This window comes from Phacochoerus africanus, chromosome 1, assembly GCF_016906955.1.
Source record: "Phacochoerus africanus isolate WHEZ1 chromosome 1, ROS_Pafr_v1, whole genome shotgun sequence".
In the NCBI taxonomy this organism is placed as follows: domain Eukaryota; kingdom Metazoa; phylum Chordata; class Mammalia; order Artiodactyla; family Suidae; genus Phacochoerus; species Phacochoerus africanus.
In genome coordinates, this window is record NC_062544.1 from 285,384,429 (window position 1) to 285,403,227 (window position 18,799).

The following is an 18,799-nucleotide window of genomic DNA, read 5'->3' on the forward strand; positions in this document are numbered from 1 at the left end:
CGTTGTCACTGTTGTGGCTTGGGCTTTATCCCTGGCCCAGGAACTTCTGCATGTCACAGGTGGAGCCAAAAAAAATTCAATTTAAAAAAAAAAGAAGGTAGGGGAGTTCCCTTCCTGGCTCAGCAGTTAACGAATCTGAGTAGGATCCATGAGGATGAGGGTGTGATCCCTGGCCTCACTCAGTGGGTTAAGGACCCAGCATTGCCATGAGCTGTGGTGTAGGTCCCAGATGTGGCTCAGATCTGGTGTTGCTGTAGCTGTGGCGTAGGCCGGCAGCTGTAGCTCTGACTGGATTCCTAGCCTGGGAGCTTCCATAAGATGCGGGTGAGGCCCTGAAATAGCAAAAAAAAAAAAAAAAAAAAAAGAGGTAGATGCTTTTTTTTTTTTTAAATGGCCACACTTGTGGCATATGGAAGTTCCAGGGTCAGAGATTGAACCTGCACCTCCACAGCAACCTGAGCCACTGTAGTCAGATCCTTAATCGCCTGTGGGAACTCCAAGAAGGTAGGCTTTGTGGTGACACAGTCCAGAGCCAAGGACAGGCAGAGACGCTGGCCCAGGTCACCTTCCTCCCTCTGCTCTAGGTGGTGCAGTAATTGCAGCCAAGAGCAGGTTGAGGCGTAGCAGCTGATGTGACCCAGTTCATTTCAGCCTCCTGCGTCGTTGTTCACTGGTGCAGGCTTGTCCCACCCACCCTAGAGGTGGCAGGCAGGTCCCTGCCAGCCCCTTGTGGCCAGCTGTATTGCCTGAGGACAAGTCAAGGGGTCCCCCTGCGAGCCCCAGGTGTGTGCATGGGGCAGCGGTGGGGCCAGGGACTACAGGATCTAGAAAATGACATGAGGAGTTTCCACTATGGCACATTGGGGTGAGGATCCAGTGTGGCCACAGCTGTGGCTTCAGTTGAGGCTGTAGCTTGGATTGGATCCCTGGCCCAGGAACTTCCATTGGCCCAGGTTGTGGCCTAAAATGAAGAAAAAAAAAAGGTGACGTAATATTTCAGCTCATCTATTTACCCTCTTTTTAGGGACAACCATGCCCCCCCCCAAGGGCTCCCGACTTGCGTGGTCTAAGCAGTTAGAAGACCAGGGCTGTAACTGCCACGTGCCAGGAACCATGGGCTGCGTGGTCTCTTGCGGGGCAACGTGTGAGCCACAGGAGCCTGCCACGGGGGTGGGGTGGGGCGGAGCTGCACAGGGCGTGTGCTCTAACCTCTGGCCAAGGGTTGTCACTGCAGCATCCACTTTAATACCATCAGCTGTTTTTCTCATGGCATCAGCAACGACCATTGTAACCCAAAGCTCGGTACATTTCACAAAGTCCTCTCCCGTCCGTGGCTTCATTCCGCCCTGAGAAGGCCTTGGGGGCAGGTGGTAGCTTCACTGCCTTACCCACAAGGAAGCAGAGACTCGGCGGAGCCAGAGCCAAGGACAGGCAGAGGCGCTGGCCCAGGTCGCCTTCCTCAACCAAGCGGAAGACGAAGCAGCAGGCCCCGTCGGACCTTGGCGCCTCAAGGCCTGGCCGTGGCTCTGCAGGTGACAATGGCTCTTCCTGCGATGCTCGTGCATGCACAGGCTTGTGCACACACGGGGCAGGGGAGGGGTGTTAGGTGCGCTGGCTCAAGGCTCCATCCACAAGCTCTTGTCCTGTCCCTAAGAACCAAGGGCCCCTGAGTCAGGTGGCTAAAAAGGGCCATGAGTAGCCTTCGGGTCCCACTGCCATTTAAGTAAAGGCTCCAGCATACACGCCCATACACCTCACTCCTTTTGGCAGGTACTTGAGCTCACCTTCTGTATCCTGTTCCACTCCCCTCCCCACCCAGCCTTCCTCAGCTTGTGGCGGGGGGGGTGGGGGGTGGGGGTGGGGGTTGTCTTCTGCGCATCTGGTTCAAGCCTCGGCTTCCCCAGACACCTCTGTGCTGTGGCTTTGATCCCTGGAATAGGCTTCTCCGAGGCCCTGCACTGGATGTATCCACGAAGAAGCTGGATCCCGGGGTCCCATCATCACACGGAACCTGCATACCATGTGATGCATGTGTGGTCTGAATGTTTGTGTCCCCCCCCCCCGCCCCCCCGTTCATATGTTGAAATCTTAACGCCTGATGGGCTGGTGTTAGGAGATGGGGACTTTGGGAGGTGCTTGGGTCTTGAGGGCGGGGTTCTCTTGAATGGGATGGGTGCCCTTATAAAAGGGACCCCAGGGAGTGCCCGTCGTGGCTCTGGGGTAACAAACCCAACTAGGATCCTTGAGGACTCGGGTTTGATCCCTGGCCTCTCTCACTGGGTTAAGGATTCAGCGTTGCCGTGAGCTGTGGTGTAGGTCACAGACGCAGCTTGGATCACCCATGGCTGTGGCTGTGGTGCAGACCTGCAGCTGCAGCTCTGATTCACCCCCTAGCCTGGGAACTTCCATATGATGCGGGTGTGGCTCTAAAAAGCAAAAAAAAAAAAAAAAATTAATTAAAAGGGACCCCAGAGAGCTCCCTTTCCCTCCCGCCATGTGAGGACACGGTGGGGAGGTAGCACCCATGAACCCCTTCTGCCGGCGCCTTGATCCTGGATGGCCAGCCTCCAGAACCGTGAGGCATCAGTGTCTGTGGGTTATTAAGCTGCCCGGTGTCTGGGGTTTTGTTTTAGGGGCCCGAGCTGACTCAGGCGGTACCTGTTTGTTTTCAGCGCAGGCCCCTGCTTGGTGGGAGGGAGAAGCAGCTCCTCTCACAGGTTGATAATCTGTTGCATAAACCAGTGCTGTTTTATTTCCCTCTTTCTGACCGTGCGGGGCGCTTCTCAGGTATGAGGCCTAGGATTCGTGTAACCACGTCTGAGCCCAGGCTTCCTCCTGCTCGGCGCTGGCCTTCCCGGGCCTCCTGAGCCATCTTCCTGGCCTCGGCCCCCCGGTTCTGCTCGGCTCCAGTCTCCGACCACGGGGCAGGAGGAGCGGGCAGGGACCCCACTCCTGTCCACTTGGGGCCTCTCCGGGCTTCCCCGGGCCCTCCGAGGTCTTGGTCCTGCCTGCGTCAGGGCTTAAGGATGCAGAGGCCCCCTGGGGAGCTGGATGGGCAGAGGCAGCGGGGAGAGGCCGTGGACGGAGCGCAGGAAATGCCCTGGAAGCAGGACTTCAGCCTTGACCGCTCAGGCCCCCAGGCCCTAGGGCTGACCAGTCAGTCACTGCCAACTGAATTTAGCTCCTTGGTGCCATCTCATGAGGGTGTGTGTGTCTGTGTGTGTGTGTCTGTCTTTGGGTCTGTGTGTGTGTGTGCGTGTTTATTTATCAGTCCATCTGTCCGTCTATGTCTGTATCTTTGTGTCTGTGTGTCTGTCTGTGTGTCTGTATCAGGCAGTCTCTCTGTGTCTGTATCTTTGTGTGTGTGTGTCATTGTGTGTCTGGGTCTTTGTGTGTGTATGTCTGTGTGTGTGTGTTTATCAGTATGTCTGTGTGTGTGTCTGTATCTTTGTGTGTGTGTGTATCAGTCTGTTTGTGTGTGTCTGTGTCTTCGTGTGTGTGTGTGTGTGTGGCAATACTATGAATTTTGTCACCTTAAGACTTTCAAGGCCTGTGGATCCCAAGTGTTCTTGTTCTCACCCCCCCCCCCCCGTCCCCAGGCCCACCTTGGTTAATTCCCCTTCCCTGCGTGTTTGTTTCAGGACCACCAAGGCCCCGTGGTCCCCGGAGTCCGCCGACGAGTGCTGGCATCTGCCAGGGTGCAGGATGGACCTCAGGTCTCCATGTCCACCGTGTCCTAACCTCATGGCAGCTGGCTGCCCAGCAGGTCTGGGAGGAGCTTCCTGCTTGCTCTCCTAGGATGGAGGCAGACCCATCTCTCCCCCAGAGATGGGCTGGGTGGCTCAGGGAGCGATCTCTGCTTCCTCCACTGGGCATTGTTTTGGGGCAAAGGCCATCATCTGTGACTCGCCCACTCTCTGCGCCCCAAAACTTGAAGGGAAAAGATGGGCCATTTCAGCAGACGCGGGGGTGAGGCAGGGTCAGGCCTTTAAAATGTGTTTTTAAAACAATATGGCAGGATTTAGAAATTGGCAACTGACTATTCCATGTTCATTCTGAAGCATGATGGAATCTCTTATGGCAGTATTTATTCAAAACCTGTCTCAGTGGAAAAAAAAAAAAATGTTTGGTTTAACAGAGACTGTGCTGGAGAAGGAAGAATTCCGAGAAACCAAAATTGGGCTTCAGCCTCTCTAGTCCAAACATTTGGGGAGCCGTGGGTTTCTACGTCTGTCGGGGAATCTCACGGTGACCTCATGGTGCTGAGTCCCTGTGACTCTCGGCGGGGTGGGCTGTGCCCTGGGGGCGGGGGCGGGGCGGGGGGAGATGCTTTCGGGGTCTCAGCTACAGGGGAGACGCCCGTTGCTCATGTTAGAAGTTGGAAGGTAAGAAAAGCCACGATGAGCTGGAATATTCTAGACCTTAGAAACCCCCCTGTGGCCGAGTGGAATTTATTTTAGGATTCTGATGTCACCACGTCGGCACTTGATTTTCTGAGCAATGTGCCCTGTCTTGGAGCCGAAGACCGTCTCACTCCCTCGTAAGGTCATTTCCACAATTCCCAGACGGAAGCCAGGTGTGAGGTCACTGGCTGGCTGCTGCCAAGGGCAGATTTACAGCCAAGCTGTGGGCCACTCAACGGCAGATCCACCAGCCCCCCGCTTCCCTGCACTTACGGATTCCAGCCAGTGCTTTTTAGCTCAGGAGGGGCAAGGCTGCCAGGACACGAGGTCAGGGTCCCTGTTGGGGGAAGGAGCTGCAAGCCTGGGGGGGAACTGAGTGCTTGCTTTCTTCCACAGTCACATTTTTTTTTGGGGGGGGGGTCAGGTTGCCCTGGCAACTTGCTTGAGGGCATCTAACTGACCCCTTCCCCAACTGCCTGGGTCTGCGGGTCCCCTGCCAGGGGCAGGCTGGCAGGAAGCGATGGTTGTTTGTGCCAGAACCTCGGCGTTCAGATCCGCAGCTGAGGTCACTGCTCCTGGTGGAGAACCTTGATCAAGATTTATCAAATTCCCTCCTAATTCCCTCCCGTCCCTCCCTCTCCTGTCCTCCACCTTCCCCTCTCAACTTTCTTTTCTTTCTCTCTCCGGAGGAGAGGAAGAAAGAACAAAGAATCAAGACGGGGAGGAAGGGTAGGGGAGAGAGGGGAAGGAGGGAGAGAGAAATCCTTTCCAGGGCCTCCTCCTTCCTTTCTTCGTTCTTTTCTTCCTCGTGGGCTTCTTCCTCATCCTTCCTCCTGCTCTTCTTCCTTCCTTCCTTCCTTCCTTCCTTCCTTCTTTCTTTCTTTCCTTCCTTCTTTCTTCTTTCTTTCTTTCTTTTTTTTCGTTCTCCTTTCTCTCTTTCTCTCTTTCTCTCTTTCTCTCTTTCTCTCCCCCTTCCTTCCTTCCTTCCTGTGCTCTCAACCCACTGCTTCTCAAACACTCAGGTGCACGAGGGTCAGCTGCAGGGCAGGTCGACTGCAGATTCTGCTGCCCTCAGTCTTGGGCCTGCCTGGGAGTCAGCGGGACCAACAAGCTCCCTGAGATGCCGCTGCTGATCCCGGAAAGATGACATGGGAAACCGGGTTCTTGTTCACAGCCGTAGAAGAATGAACTCCGTGAACACACAGGCAGCAAACAAGCAAAATCTTTATTAAAGGAAAGCAAATAGCTCCCAGGGCTGCTGGGGGTGGGGGGAGAAGAGCCCCCCTCTCTCTTGTCCTATAGGGATTTTGATCTCTTAAAGATGGGGGTGGGTACCAACGTGGGGTCCAGAAAGATGTGCTTTTCTCCCATTGGCCCTGCTCAATTGCTTATATCAGTCCTTGTCCTATAGGGGTTTTAGGGGTGGAAATGCCCCGTAAGTTTTAGGGTTTCTTTGTTCTTTCCTTAGATTACGTCACCATTTCGCTCCTTCCTTTTTTATCAGTTGAGGAGTGGACTAGAAATTTCTATTCCCTACCGTAAACAAAGCCTTTGGGGACCGCGCGTTTCTTATGATAAAACAAGGCCTGTGGAGATGTTGGTGCCTGAAGCCCTTAAACCACAAAGGTCAATCAATGTCCACATCGAGAGACTGTATGGCAGCCCCCGCTCCTCCGCTGACCCCCTGAGTCAGAATTCTGTCTCACTGCCACTGGTCCGCGGACCACACTTTGAGGAGCCAGGCCTGAAACCTCCTCAGACCCCAGGAGACGTGTGTTTCCCCCGTAGCACATCGGCTGCTGGGAAACCTCCCCGTGGTCCTGATAGGTCACCTACAGACATGACCTCCTGGCCCAGGGAGTGGCACGAACGTGAGTGGACTGCCGGTTCCTCTTCGCGGCAAGCGAGAGGACGGACTTAGCCACCCTCCAGGAGGGCGTGGATGGGAGTCCGGGAGGTTGGGAGAAGAGAGACTCGGAAGGCAGAGGAGCTTTGCCTGGAGGGCGGAGATCAGCAGGGCTCGCCTTGAACGGGAAGAGGCCGGACAGTGTAGGGGAGCTGAGTGGGGCCGGGACCCCTGCAAAGAGAACCGGGGGTCCCGGTGAGTGTGCGGCCAGGGGTCACCTGTCGGAACATCACGTGCAGCCTGGTGATGGATTCAGGCCAGGCCCAGGGCTGGGCCCTGGAGAACCAGGCAGAGACCACCCTGCTTCCTCCGAGCCCCAAGGACAGGCTGGCAGCCCCCAGCAAGTTCTCTGTCAATGCATCTTGAGTGAGTGGACACAGGGCAGGACTGTGAAGTGAGTGGCCCGGGAAGCTGGCTCAGACCACTTGGCAGGAGAGTGGGTGCCCCATGACTGGTTTTCGGTAGGCTGGACCTCTGTCCCCAAGTGGGTGACTGTGGGACCAGCGGGCAGAAGATGCCTGTTCAGAGTCCACACCTCCCAAGGGGCACCCCTGGGGCTTATCAGATGTGGGATCCATGGACCTACCACAGCTTTGGGGGGTTCGGACTGTCCTGGTCTCAGGACCAGGCGGTCATCCGGCTGGGTCTCCCAGTCCATGTGCTTGGGTCTGAGCTGCCCCTTGGTTGGCCAGGGCATGGCCTCTCCCAGAACCTTCACTTGACTTGGGGGCTGTGTGTCCCCATCACGGGGGCCGTCTGCTCGGGTGGAAGGGCTCGGGGCTGGGGGACCAGGCCAGGCCTGAGGGCCCGGGGGGGGCGCTGGGACAGTTTTGCTGTGACCTTTTCCCAGTAGGTCAAAGCTGCTGGTTGGTTGGTTCCCTGTCATTGACCTCACATGTTCCTTCCCCAAGACAAAGAAAAGAGGCTCCCTCTGCCTCTTTCGACTCCATTGAGAAGGTCTAGAGGTTTCAAGTAATTACTTGTCTAGAGAGTACTTCCTTTGGGGAACAGAGGGGTACTTTTTACCGGGGAGATACTGCCACCGAAGGCCTTGCTCAGTGGGTTAGGTGTCCCGCATGGCCACGAGCCGTGGCGTAGGTCACAGGTGGGGCTCAGATTTGACCCCTTTTCCCTATGCCACACAAGTGGCCCTAAAAATAAAAAATTAAAAGAAAGAAGTCCTACAAATGAGCCAAACTTTTTTTGCAGTTTATAAAATACATGTGCCTGTGCCCTTTATGGCTATTTTTCTGGGTCCAGGGTCCTCTCCAGAACCACACATGATGTTCAGTTGTCATGACCCCAACGACATGCCGGGAAAGTGTTATTTTCACTTTCTTTAGTAAAGGAACGTCTAAAACTAGAGCCCATGGCACACACATTGCTTTTATTTAAAGACTTGGAATCCGGAAATCCTTTCCAGCCATCAGCACACAGATCTGAGTGAGGCTAGGGATCGAGCCTGCATCCCTATGGATGCTAGGCGGATTTGTTTCTGCTGAGGCATGGGGGGAGCTCCTCCCTTGTTCTAAGTTTTGGCTGCTTCTCCACGACAGACGTTGACACTGGACACCAGCCGTTGTGTCTGCCTTTTGGGTCTTTGCTAGGGCAACGGTTTCCTTCCGGGTGGGGGCACCACACCTGTTCTGCCCACACCCACCCCTTCCCTTGGGAGTCCATATTCCATCAGTGTCAATATCAATTTCCAGAGTTCCCGTCGTGGCACAGTGGAAACGAATCCGACTGGGAACCACGAGGTTGCGAGTTCCATCCCTGGCCTCGCTCAGTGGATTAAGGATCCAGCACTGCCGTGAGCTGGGGTGTAGGTCGCAGAGGCGGCTCGGATCTGGTGTGGCTGTGGCTGTGGTGTAGGCCAGTGGCTACAGCCCCAATTAGACCCCTAGCCTGGGAACATCCATATGCCGTCAGCGCACCCCTAGAAAAGGCAAAAAACAAAATACCAATATCCCCTCCTTGCCCTGCATAGATGTCACTTCATCTGTCACAGGCCCTATGAACCCAGGAGGGTCAGGATTTGAGCTGGTGTTAGCCAGGGGGGAGATAGGCCAGGACCAAGCATCTGGGGTGAGGTAGGGATGTGTGGCCGGCCACAGGAGGGGGGCACAGCTCTGCCCTCACCCCACACCAGGCCGGTGGAACAGGGGAGGGGCAGGCAGTTGTGAGCCAGGCAGGAGGATGCTGGGAGCTGGGAAGGGGGGAGGGTCCCTGGAGCCATCCTGGCATAGGGCGGGGCGGAGGGGGGTGCGGGAACCTGGAACGCAGCTAGAGCAGAGTCTCCTTACTTGGGACTTTCCGTGTGGGGAACACGGGGTTGCAAGCCCCCCACCCCTGCCACCTTAGCCGCTGGGGTTTGGGGCCCTGGGTGGGCAGGTCTCATTTGGGCTGCTCCCTGCAGGTAGAGATAGACGCCAGGGCACAGTCACCGACGTCTCTGCTGGCACTCCAAGCACGCGCGTGCGCGCACACACACACATGCAATTCCAAGACCAGGGTGGGTCTCACTCACCCAGGGCAGTGGGGGCAGCACCGCGAGGAGCAGAGGGGACGTGCGGGCAGGTGGCCCTGACCTCGAGGCGACCGCGTGTCTCTGGGGCCTTCCCTCTTCCCTGTCCCCTCTCGCTCCCATTCTTCCCTCCTTCTTCCATGCTTCTAAGAAGGAGGATCTCCAGGAGGAGGAATCAGATGATCAGAGGCCGTTTTATTTCGATTTTACAAACGTCGCGCAAAGGGGAAATCAAAATGACCGCATCACTGGCGTTCAGCTCTGCAGCGCCCCGGGCTATGGCCCAATCCCTCGGTGGGGTGGACGCTGCGGTCCTGCATGGTTGTGTGGCTGGTTTAAGCCCCTTTGGCCTGGCCTGGCCAGACCTCGACGGCAGGTCCTGCCCGGCCCCCCCGCCTTTCTGCCTGCACTCGGTGACGCTCCAGGGGTGACCTGGAAGCAGAGTCAGAGCTTGACTTCAGAATCCCCGGCCCCCTCCTCTGCTCCCACCACTCCCTGCCCTACAGCTTTCTCAGCTGGTTCTCCCAAAATAGTTTGGGAGATTTTTTTTCCTTTATAATGATTTTTATTTTTTCCGTCATAGCTGGTTTACAGTGTTCTGTCAATTTTCTACCATACAGCAAGGAGACCCAGTCACACATACATGCATGCATTCCTTTTTCTCACATTCTCATGCTCCATCATAAGTGACGAGACATAATTCCCAGTGCTACACAGCAGGATCTCATTGCTAATCCACTCCAAAGGCAATAGTTTGCATCTATTAACCCCAGATTCCCGGTCCATCCCGCTCCCTCCCCCTCCCCCGAGTTTGGGAAATCTTGGGAACAAACCACTTAAAAAATTTTGCACAGCTCTCTGTCCAGAGGCACCGTCTATTGTCTATTGTGAGCAAAGCGTCTCGGCGAGAAAATCATTGTGTTCTCTGTGGTTTGCCTCTGAGCGAGGGAGCAGACAGGCACCGCCTTCACGATGTCTCTGGACCAGAGCAGGTGGAGACAGATGCGGGTGGGACCCACCTCCTGAGGGATCATTTCCTCCCTTTCATTTGCAACGGTGTCCTGGGGCTGGGGCAGCAAATTACCACCAACTTTGTGGCTTAAAACCACAGACATTTGGAGTTTCCACTGTGGCTCAGTGGGTTAAGAGCCTGACATACTATCTGTGAGGATGCGGGTTCGATCCCTGGCCTCGCTCAGTGGGCGAAGGATCTGGCATTGCTGCAAGCTGTGGCATAGGTTGAAGATGTGGCTCGGATCTGGTGTTGCGGTGGCTGTGGTGTAGACGGGCAGTTGCAGCTCTGAGGTGACCCCTGGCTTGGGATCCTCCACATGCCACGGGGGTCGCCATAACACGAAAAAGCCAAGCCAAACCAAAACAAAAGCAGGCATTTGCTGCCCCCCATCGTGGAGGCCCAGAGTCTGAAACCTAGGTGTCTGTGGGGCCTCGGGCACGCCGCAGGCCCCTGGGGTGGGGGGGGTGGGGGGGATCCACCTGCACCTTCCAGCTCCTGTGGTGTTCCTGGGCTTGTGTGTGTCCTCTCCTGTGTCAGCAGGACAGGCTCATTGGGTTCAGGGCCCACCCTGATCCATGATGCTCTCATTCGGTACCCCTGTCTTGGTGGCATCTGCAAAGCCCTGTTTCCAAGAGCCACCTTCCGAGCTTCTGAGTGGACACAGATTGGGGGAGGGGGACGCGGTCAACTCACGACATCAGTCACGCTTGGTTGTCATTTGTCCTTCTCCGGTCCCTCTCCTCACTGTTTTTTTTTTTTTTTTTTGCTCTTCAGACACTGTTGAGATACGCGAGGCCGTTGCCCCCAAACACTGCCTGTATCCTTCCTCCCGAACGCATCCAGCCCGCCGCCCGCAGTCCTGCTGGAAACGCTGCCTCGTCTGTTTCCTTCTGGGATGGAAAACCGTTCTCCCCGGCCCCACAGTCCGCGAGACATTCCAGGCCTGTCTTTCCATTTGGGCTTTCTCATCTGTCTGCCTTTTATTTACACAAGCCCCAAACCACCAAGCACTGCGCGATAAACACTCATTCATTTACCCCGAGCGTGCTGGGCTCGGCATTCCGGGCCCTCCCTTCCCCAGAAAATCCTCAGCAAAGCGCCGGAACTCTGGGGGACTTTCTTTTCACATACTTTGAGGTTTTTCTGAAAGGGTATGTTTTTCCTAACATTGCTTCCAACATGCTCATTAACAAAAGAAAACCTTCGAACTTTCGGAAAATAGAGAAGAAGTTTACTCATCTGGAAGTTCCCAGTTTTAAGTACCCATTACCAAAGCCTTCGGGGTGAATCCTGTCCAGCCCCAGGGGAGCAGGGTCTGGCCTCAGGGCTGAGTGTCCAGAGAGAGTTCTCTTTTTTTGGAGGGGGGGGCATTCGGAGTCTTTGGAGGTTCCCAAGCTAGAGGCGGAATCAGAGCTGCAGCTGCTGGTCTACACCACCGCCATAGCAATTCCAGATCCGAACTGCGTCAGCGACCTACACCACAGCTCACGGCAACGCCAGATCCTTTAATCCATTGAGCGAGGCCAGGGATCGAACCTGCATCCTCATGGATACTAGTCAGGTTCTCAACCCTCTGAGCCACAGTGGGAACTCCCTGGACCAATATTTCTTTCCTGGTTGGTCCAACTGCAACCGGACGGCCCCGGTGTTCTTTCTGAGTGGTAGCCCCAATTATGGTGCCTGACCTTGGCCTCCAGCCCCTGGACCCAGTTCCTGCTGCAGCTCGGCCTCTGTGCCCTGGTCCTGTGGTCTGGTCATGGGTCCTCCCTGTCCCGTGATGGCTCTGAGTGTTGCCCTTTTAAGCTAAGACTTCCTGGCCCAGGGCCATCCCTGCACCCTTGGCGGATCTCCCTGAGGTTGGCCAGCTGACCGCCGCCCTGGGTCCTGCTTGTGCTCATGACCCACACTGTCCTGGCTGACACAGGTCACGTGCTTGCCTTAACCTTGGCCGATGACTTTACATGGCCCAGGCTGAGCAGACCCCTGCACCACAGGCTCCCCCAGCACCACCAGCCCCCATTGGGTCCACCTCCCGGCCAGGCCTTTGCCGCCTGCCTATCTGTCCCCAGGTCACCAGGGACAAGGCTTCTGTGCATCCAGCGGGTCCCAAACATGGATGTGTCGTGGCTGACACTGCACAGCCCTTTCTAGCACAAGCTCATGTCCACGTCAGTCTGGTACTTAGTCTTCACAGGAGGGGAGCAGGAACACCAGCTTTGTGAAGCCCTGGCCACGTGCTGGGGTCTTAGCTCCTAGGCCACCCAGAGGAGGCACGCTGTCCCTGTTTGCTGACCAGGGCATGGCCAGAGTCCCTTCCAAGGCTGCTCAGAAAGGAAGCAGGGACCGAGGGTGGGATCGTGCCCCCCGCCTCCCGTGGGTCCCTCAGGCTCTGGATCCTGCTCCCTGGAGCTGCGAACCTGTTCACCCCCCTTGGAAGCCACCCCCTCGGGAAGGGAGACTCTCTGCAGCTGTAACCTCAGACGCAGGCTGGAGGCTGGAGCTGGGGTGCGGGGTGTGCCCTGGTGGGGGGAGTGGGGGTAGGTGGGGCGTCTCCTGTCACCGTGCTCTAGATACAGCTTTCCAGGCTTAACTGCTCTCCCGATCTGACCCACATACCTGCTGCTGAAACTGACGTTGACCGCCTGTGACTCGGCCCTGAGTGACTCCGGCCTGTCACCTACCCTGTGGAGGCCACCACCTCGCTGGCAGGAGCTGGAGGTGACCTGGGGCTTTGACACCTATTTCAAGAGAGGCGCGGCTCTCAGGGCCACACAGTCCCGGGCCGTGGCTGGAAGGACGGGTGATGAGCCGGGCTGGGGCTGCATCTTGCCTCCCTGAGAGCCACCAGCTCCTCCGAGGGCCCAAGCTCCGGGCCCCAGAGCATCCCCTGCAGGTCCCAGCTTGCGCGCCTGGACCCTGTGAATTCATGCTGGAGGTCAGTCTTCTCCATCCCGCTCGCTGACATGTCCAGGGCCGCCGTGACAAAGCACCACCAACGCGGGCGCTTAAAACACGAGAAGTTTGTTCTCGCACAGCCCTGGAGCCAGAAGCCCCAAATTGGGGTGTTGGCAGGGCACAGCCCTCTGGGGTGGCCAGGGGTCCTGGGCATTCCTCGCCTGGCAGCTTTCATCACCCAACCTCCTGCCCCTGGTCACACAGCCCCCCTCTGTGAATCTATGACCCCACCTGGCTCCTGTGAGGCCACGGGGCGTACTGGATTTAGGGTCCACCCTAAGCCGAGGACCCCATCGCAACTAAGTCACACCTGCAAAGACCTCACTTCCCAGGTACCATGGTCTGTTCCTCCTGTTCACGGGGGTAGGGCTTGAACATATCTTGGGGGGTCACAATTGAACCCACAGCAGACTTGAGGGCTTTTTGGGTCTGGGCTGGTCCTGTCTACTGCTGAGTCCCCAGGTGGCCCCAGAAGGCACAGGGGGACATCTGTGGGATGAATGAAGGGACAGGCAGGGAGCTGACAGCCCACGGGTCATGGATGCTGAGGGCGGATGTCCCAGTGAAGCCTGACTCGAGGGCCAGCGCCCCCTCCCTCCCTGCTTGTGCCTCTGATTCTGCTCCATCGTGAATCTCTATAGCCGCTCCCCGCCCCCTTCTCACTTCCTGTTTCCTGTCTCTCCTGGAGCTGTTTCAAAATCAAACCATCAGGGCTGGAGGGGCCCACGGGAGCCGTGACATGACGGCACTTTCTCCTGGGCTCTGGCCCCGCCCTCACCCCCAGCAGCTTCCTGTGTCCCCGTGGAGACAGAGGCTGGTACCCGCTGGCACCCAGAGCTCGAAACTTGTGACTCCACCCACCTTGCTCCCTTGGAGGCCAGGCAGCACCCTCCGTGCCCCACTGTGGACCCTTGTCTGCAGGCACGACCCCCCCACGGCCAGGGGAGGGTGCCTCATGGCACTGATCTTGGGAGCTTCCTCTTCCACCCCTGCGGCTCTGAGCTCATCTCTGACCTGGTCTCAGAAAACCCGCAAGACCCGCAGTGCTGGGCCACTGCGATCAACACCACGGCAGCTTCTGGAAGGACCCTCTGTCGGCTGGAGCCACAGACTGGGTGACTTCAACACCGATGTTCACTTCCTCAGAGTCCTGGAGGCTGGGAGGCCATGGTCAAGGTCCAGCAGGGAGGGTGGGTTTTGGTGAGGATGCTTCTTGATGGCTACCTCCTTGCTGGGTCCTCACAGGAAGAGAGACAGAGGGAGGGAAAGGGAGGGAGAAAGAGAAAGTGAGCTCTGAGGTCTCCTCCCATAAGGGCGCCAATCCCATCGGGTCAGGACCCCACCCTCACGACCTCATTAGCCATAAGCAATTGCATCCTTACTCGGAGGACAGCCACACTGGGGTTCGAATTTTAACCCACGACTCTTAAGGCGTTTAAGGAGACGAATATTCAGTCAACAACATACACAGTTTTGTTTTTTTTTTTTTCTTTCAGGACACATCTCTTTTTTCCACGTAAAACACAAAGAGAAATGCTGCCACGTACCCCTGACGGAGGCTGTGACAGGCAGTGCGGAAGCCCAGGGGTGCCCAGAGGGATACAGGCCTCAGGGCGAAGACAGCCCTCTGAAAACCACTCCCTGTAGGCAGTACCAGAAACAGAGAACACGGATACGAAGGAAGTTTTGCCAAGAAGCCAGGCTGAGCCACGCAGGGCCAGGCAGGGCCCGTGCCGGGTGGGAGCCGCTCACGAGTGGCCCAGATGTGACTGAGATGATGCAGCCTAACCCCGAGCACCACCCCGACCCCCAGAGGAGGGGAGGGGGGCTTTCCTGGTGGGATGGAGGCGTTATAGACCCAACACATCAAAGAGAGGGACCTTCCTAGGCACAGGAGGCAGAGAAAGGCTGTGCGCTGGGCTGCCAATGGGAAATGCCCGGGCATATCAGTCATCTCTGGAGGTGCCTCCTGAAGGCCTTCCTTCAGCTCTGCCAATGGCACGAAGCCCCCAAACCTGGGAGACCCGGGACCTGGCCGTGCGACGCCCAGGCTTCCGGGAAGGAGGAATGTGCTGGGCACCCACAGAGCCCACGTGTGTTAAGCGTCTCTCACTGTTCAGCCCAACAAACTCCACTGCAACTGGGTGGAGGAGAGGGGAGGGGAGGGGGAGGAGGGGAGAGCGTCAGTCGGGGGTCCCATGAAGGGTGGGGGAGTCTCCGCCTTCGCCCCATAGGGTGTGTGAGTGTCACAGCCCCTGAGATGGGGGGCACAGAAGCACATGAATATTATTTTCTCAGAGCCCTGGGGGGGCAGACATCTGAAAACGGGTGGCAGCCGAGTCGGGTCCTCAGGACGCCCAGGTGGAGAGCGCTTCCTTTTGCCTCTTCCAGTTTCCGATGCAGCCGGCCAGCCCTCGCATCCCTCCGCTTGTAGGCACATCACCCAGGCGCTGCCTTGGTCACACCTGCCGAGACTCTGCTTCCCATTCGCAGCAACGTGGATGGAACTAAAGATTCTCATACTAAGTGACCTAAGTCAGTAAGAGGAAGTCCAAGGCCACAGGATATCACTTCTGAGTGGAATCTAATATATGGCCACAAATGAAGCCATCTACAGAAAAGAAACAGACGCCTGGGCATAGAGAACAGACTTGCGGTTGCCAAGGAGGGGGTGGGGAGGCACTGGGAGTTTGGGGTGCATAGATGCCCACTATTGCATCTGGAGTGGATAAGCAAGGGGATCCTGCCGTATAGCAAGGAGAACTATACATCCAATCCCTTGTGAGGGAACAGATGGAGGATACTGTGAGAAAAAGAATGGATACATATGTGTAACTGGGTCACTTGGCTGTACAGCAGAAATGGACAGGACACTAGATCAACTATAATAATACTAATAGTAAAACAGACTCTGTCTCCAAGTAAAGCGGCATTTAAAAGCACCAGGGGTTAGGATTTGGATGTATCTTTTGGGGGGGCACCATTCGACCCATTACATGCGGTGACCTTGTCCAAAAGCATCTCACATCCATTTCCTCGTTGGCAAACAACCTCGGATCTGGGCTGGACCAGCGGTGGTCCAGCCGCCTCTTGAGATCCCCCCAGGTGCTTTAAAGAGGGGTCCCGCCCTTCCCCAGAGGGGCTAAGCCCTGACCCGGGCTGGGATGGGGGCTGGTATTCCTTAAGGACATTCCCAGGAGTTGGCAAACTCATCCTGGATTTCATGGGACTTTCCTGGGGTTCATAGTGACAGCCCCGCCTCCTGAGCCACACCTCGGCCCCTGCAAACCAGGACGCTCGGTCACTGCATCTCTAGGTGGGCTGGGGTGAAAGCCACCTCACCCCTGGACCCCCTGGGAGGTTCTGCCTCTGAAGAGGGCCACTGAGGCAGCCACGAGAATGTCACTCTAACTGCCCCTTGCTCCTTCCCCTGCCCGATGGTGGCTTGGCCCAAAGCAGGGGGTGTGGCACACTCACCCTTGGGCATCTCTGCTGGAGCAGAACGTACCTGAGGAGGACTTTTCCAGCAGAGCCGTTCATAGGAAGGGCTGCCCTGAACACAGCCCTGCACGGGGCCGGGTCCTCGGGGTTTAGAAAGAGTTGGTCCTTGTCCTCAAGCTTTTGTGTTTCCCTGAGGGACCCGAGTCCCCGGGGACCCACCCGAATAGCCTGAGAAGGCACCTGCTTTTCCAATAAGCCCACCCGCAGGATTCCGAAGTGGGTGGTCCTCCCTGGGCCACGGGAAACATGGCTTTGGGTCCCCACGGGGGCAGAGAGCAGCCTGGCAGGGTCAGAAGCTGGACCAGACTGCTTAAGGGGGCTTCAACCCAACGTTTGCTCATGACCATCATGGCTCGTGTTCCCTGGAATTGACCCCTTGGCAACGGAGGCCCCTTCTCGCCTCCAGCACCATCCTCACCAATTGGCAACGAGCAGCACAGTCTCCAGACCCCCCCCCCCCCCCGTCCCCCCTCCCCGTCCCTGTCCAGAGCCTCTCAGGGCCCAGCAGTTCTCACCTTGGTCCCCACACCATGGATGCATGCTTCTGCCACGCACGCCTTTTTGTGTGCATCCTCCTTGCCCAGGCCAGGTGGCGCAGGATAGCGCCCGGCCTGCCCGGCCCCTCCTGCCTCTCCACCCGAGGATGGAGGTTGCCAGGGCTGTGCGTGGAGCAGGGGTCCAGGAAAGAGGCGATGAGCAAGGCCATGCCTGCTGTCACTGCTCCAGACGACATCTGGTGCCCGGCAGTGGCCACACCCTTCCATCCCTCTGAACACAAAGCCACATCCCCAGGCAGTGCTGGAAGGTCTACGTCTTGGCCCACGGGACGATGACAGCTGTGGTTTTGCAACCTGCACAGAACTCAGAACCAGAGCCAATGAAGGTCCTTTGGAGGTCACCTAACCTACCTGCCTGACTGCAGGTGGAGGAGGTGGGATGGACCGCCCAGCTCATGTCCCTGGGGACGCTGTGTACACAGGCACGTGTCGAGTGGGCACACACGTCTCAGCACTGTGTGCCCACAAGCATCAGATCTGTCTGCACACACATGAGAGTGTGTGGGCACATGGGAGTGTGTGTTTACAGACACATGTGAGTGTGAGAGTGTGGTTGTGTGTGAGCGAGTGTGCATACATGAGCGTGAATGTGTGAGCGTGCACAGGAGTGCGTTGTGAGTATGGCCATGTGTATATACCTATGTGAGTTGAGCATGGCTTTTTGCACACACGTGTGTGCGGGTGTGTGAACCCATGTGTCTGTCCTTTGATCCGGCCCTGCAGCCGGCTGGCCTCCCCTCGTCCCCCAGTTTTTGGACACACTGTCAGCAAGATGCTGGATCTTCTGCCCCAGGAGGGGGCCACTGGGGGCTCTTTTCTGGGTGGACTCCTGGCCAGACACAGCTGGACATGCTATCCTGGAGGGGAGACGTCCCTCTCCCCGCTGGTGGCACCGCGTGGTTATTTTTCCACAAAGCGTTGACGTGGAGAAGTCAAATGCGGAAAATCCCCGTGGCCGCCGTGCAGAAAAATATGCCTGAATTACTGCAGGGAAATACCTCGCTGTGGGTGGAATAGAAACAGCACACACGTTTTTACCCTTCCTGTGCCTGTGCAAGAGGAGGCTGAGAGGAGAGAATGAGAAACAGGCTGCCTTTGAGGGGTTTATTTGTTTTAATCATAGGAATTTTGATATAAAGAGAGCCCGTTGTGACAGCATTTTATGTACAATTTCCAACTGGCACGAAGCGCTCAGCTGGCAACGTGTCTTGCCTTTGTCCTCCCCTCTGGGGGTCTGAGGCTGGGTGTCCTCCTGGTAGGAAGGGGGGCCAGACAGGGTGTGTTCAGTGAAGAACGTGGTCTTCCGGCTGCATGGCGTCTCGGACCCTCAGTCTCTTTGTCTGGGCAAGGGGCATCAGGGACGTATGCCACAGGGCGCTTCTGAAGACGAGAAAAATGGTGTATGGGGCCAATTTCAAGTCTTAAAATATGACATTATCCTTGATGGCACCTTCATATTTTATAAAAGTGCTCCCATGTTCTAGGAGCAAAAGTTCTAAGAGAGAATAGCATATTATAATAGATTCGCCTTATCTTTTTAAACGTTCAGCTTCACCTTAATTAGAGTGGTTTTCTCATGTATTCTGCTCGTGCTCGGTGGATTTTATCTTCTGGAATCTTATATTCTAGCTTTAACAATGATTCCCTCGCTCCTGAAACTTTTTTGTGAACCTCGGTGAGCGCAGCATCGCGTATGAGTCAGTCAGGGAGCGCTGTGTTGCTAGGGAAGGGACCGTCTCCCGGGAGACGGGGGCTAAGCCCCTTAACGGCGCAATTATTTCCAGCTTCTTTTTTCCCTTTCTTGTCCTGGCATCTGTCATTTAGTCATTAGCCATGCAAACGCACCAGTTAATCATCTCAGAGGTTAACCTACAGAGAATAAAAGACATGGCATGGTGTTGTCTGGGAGTTAAGCTACAAGAGCGCTTCAGGACAGAA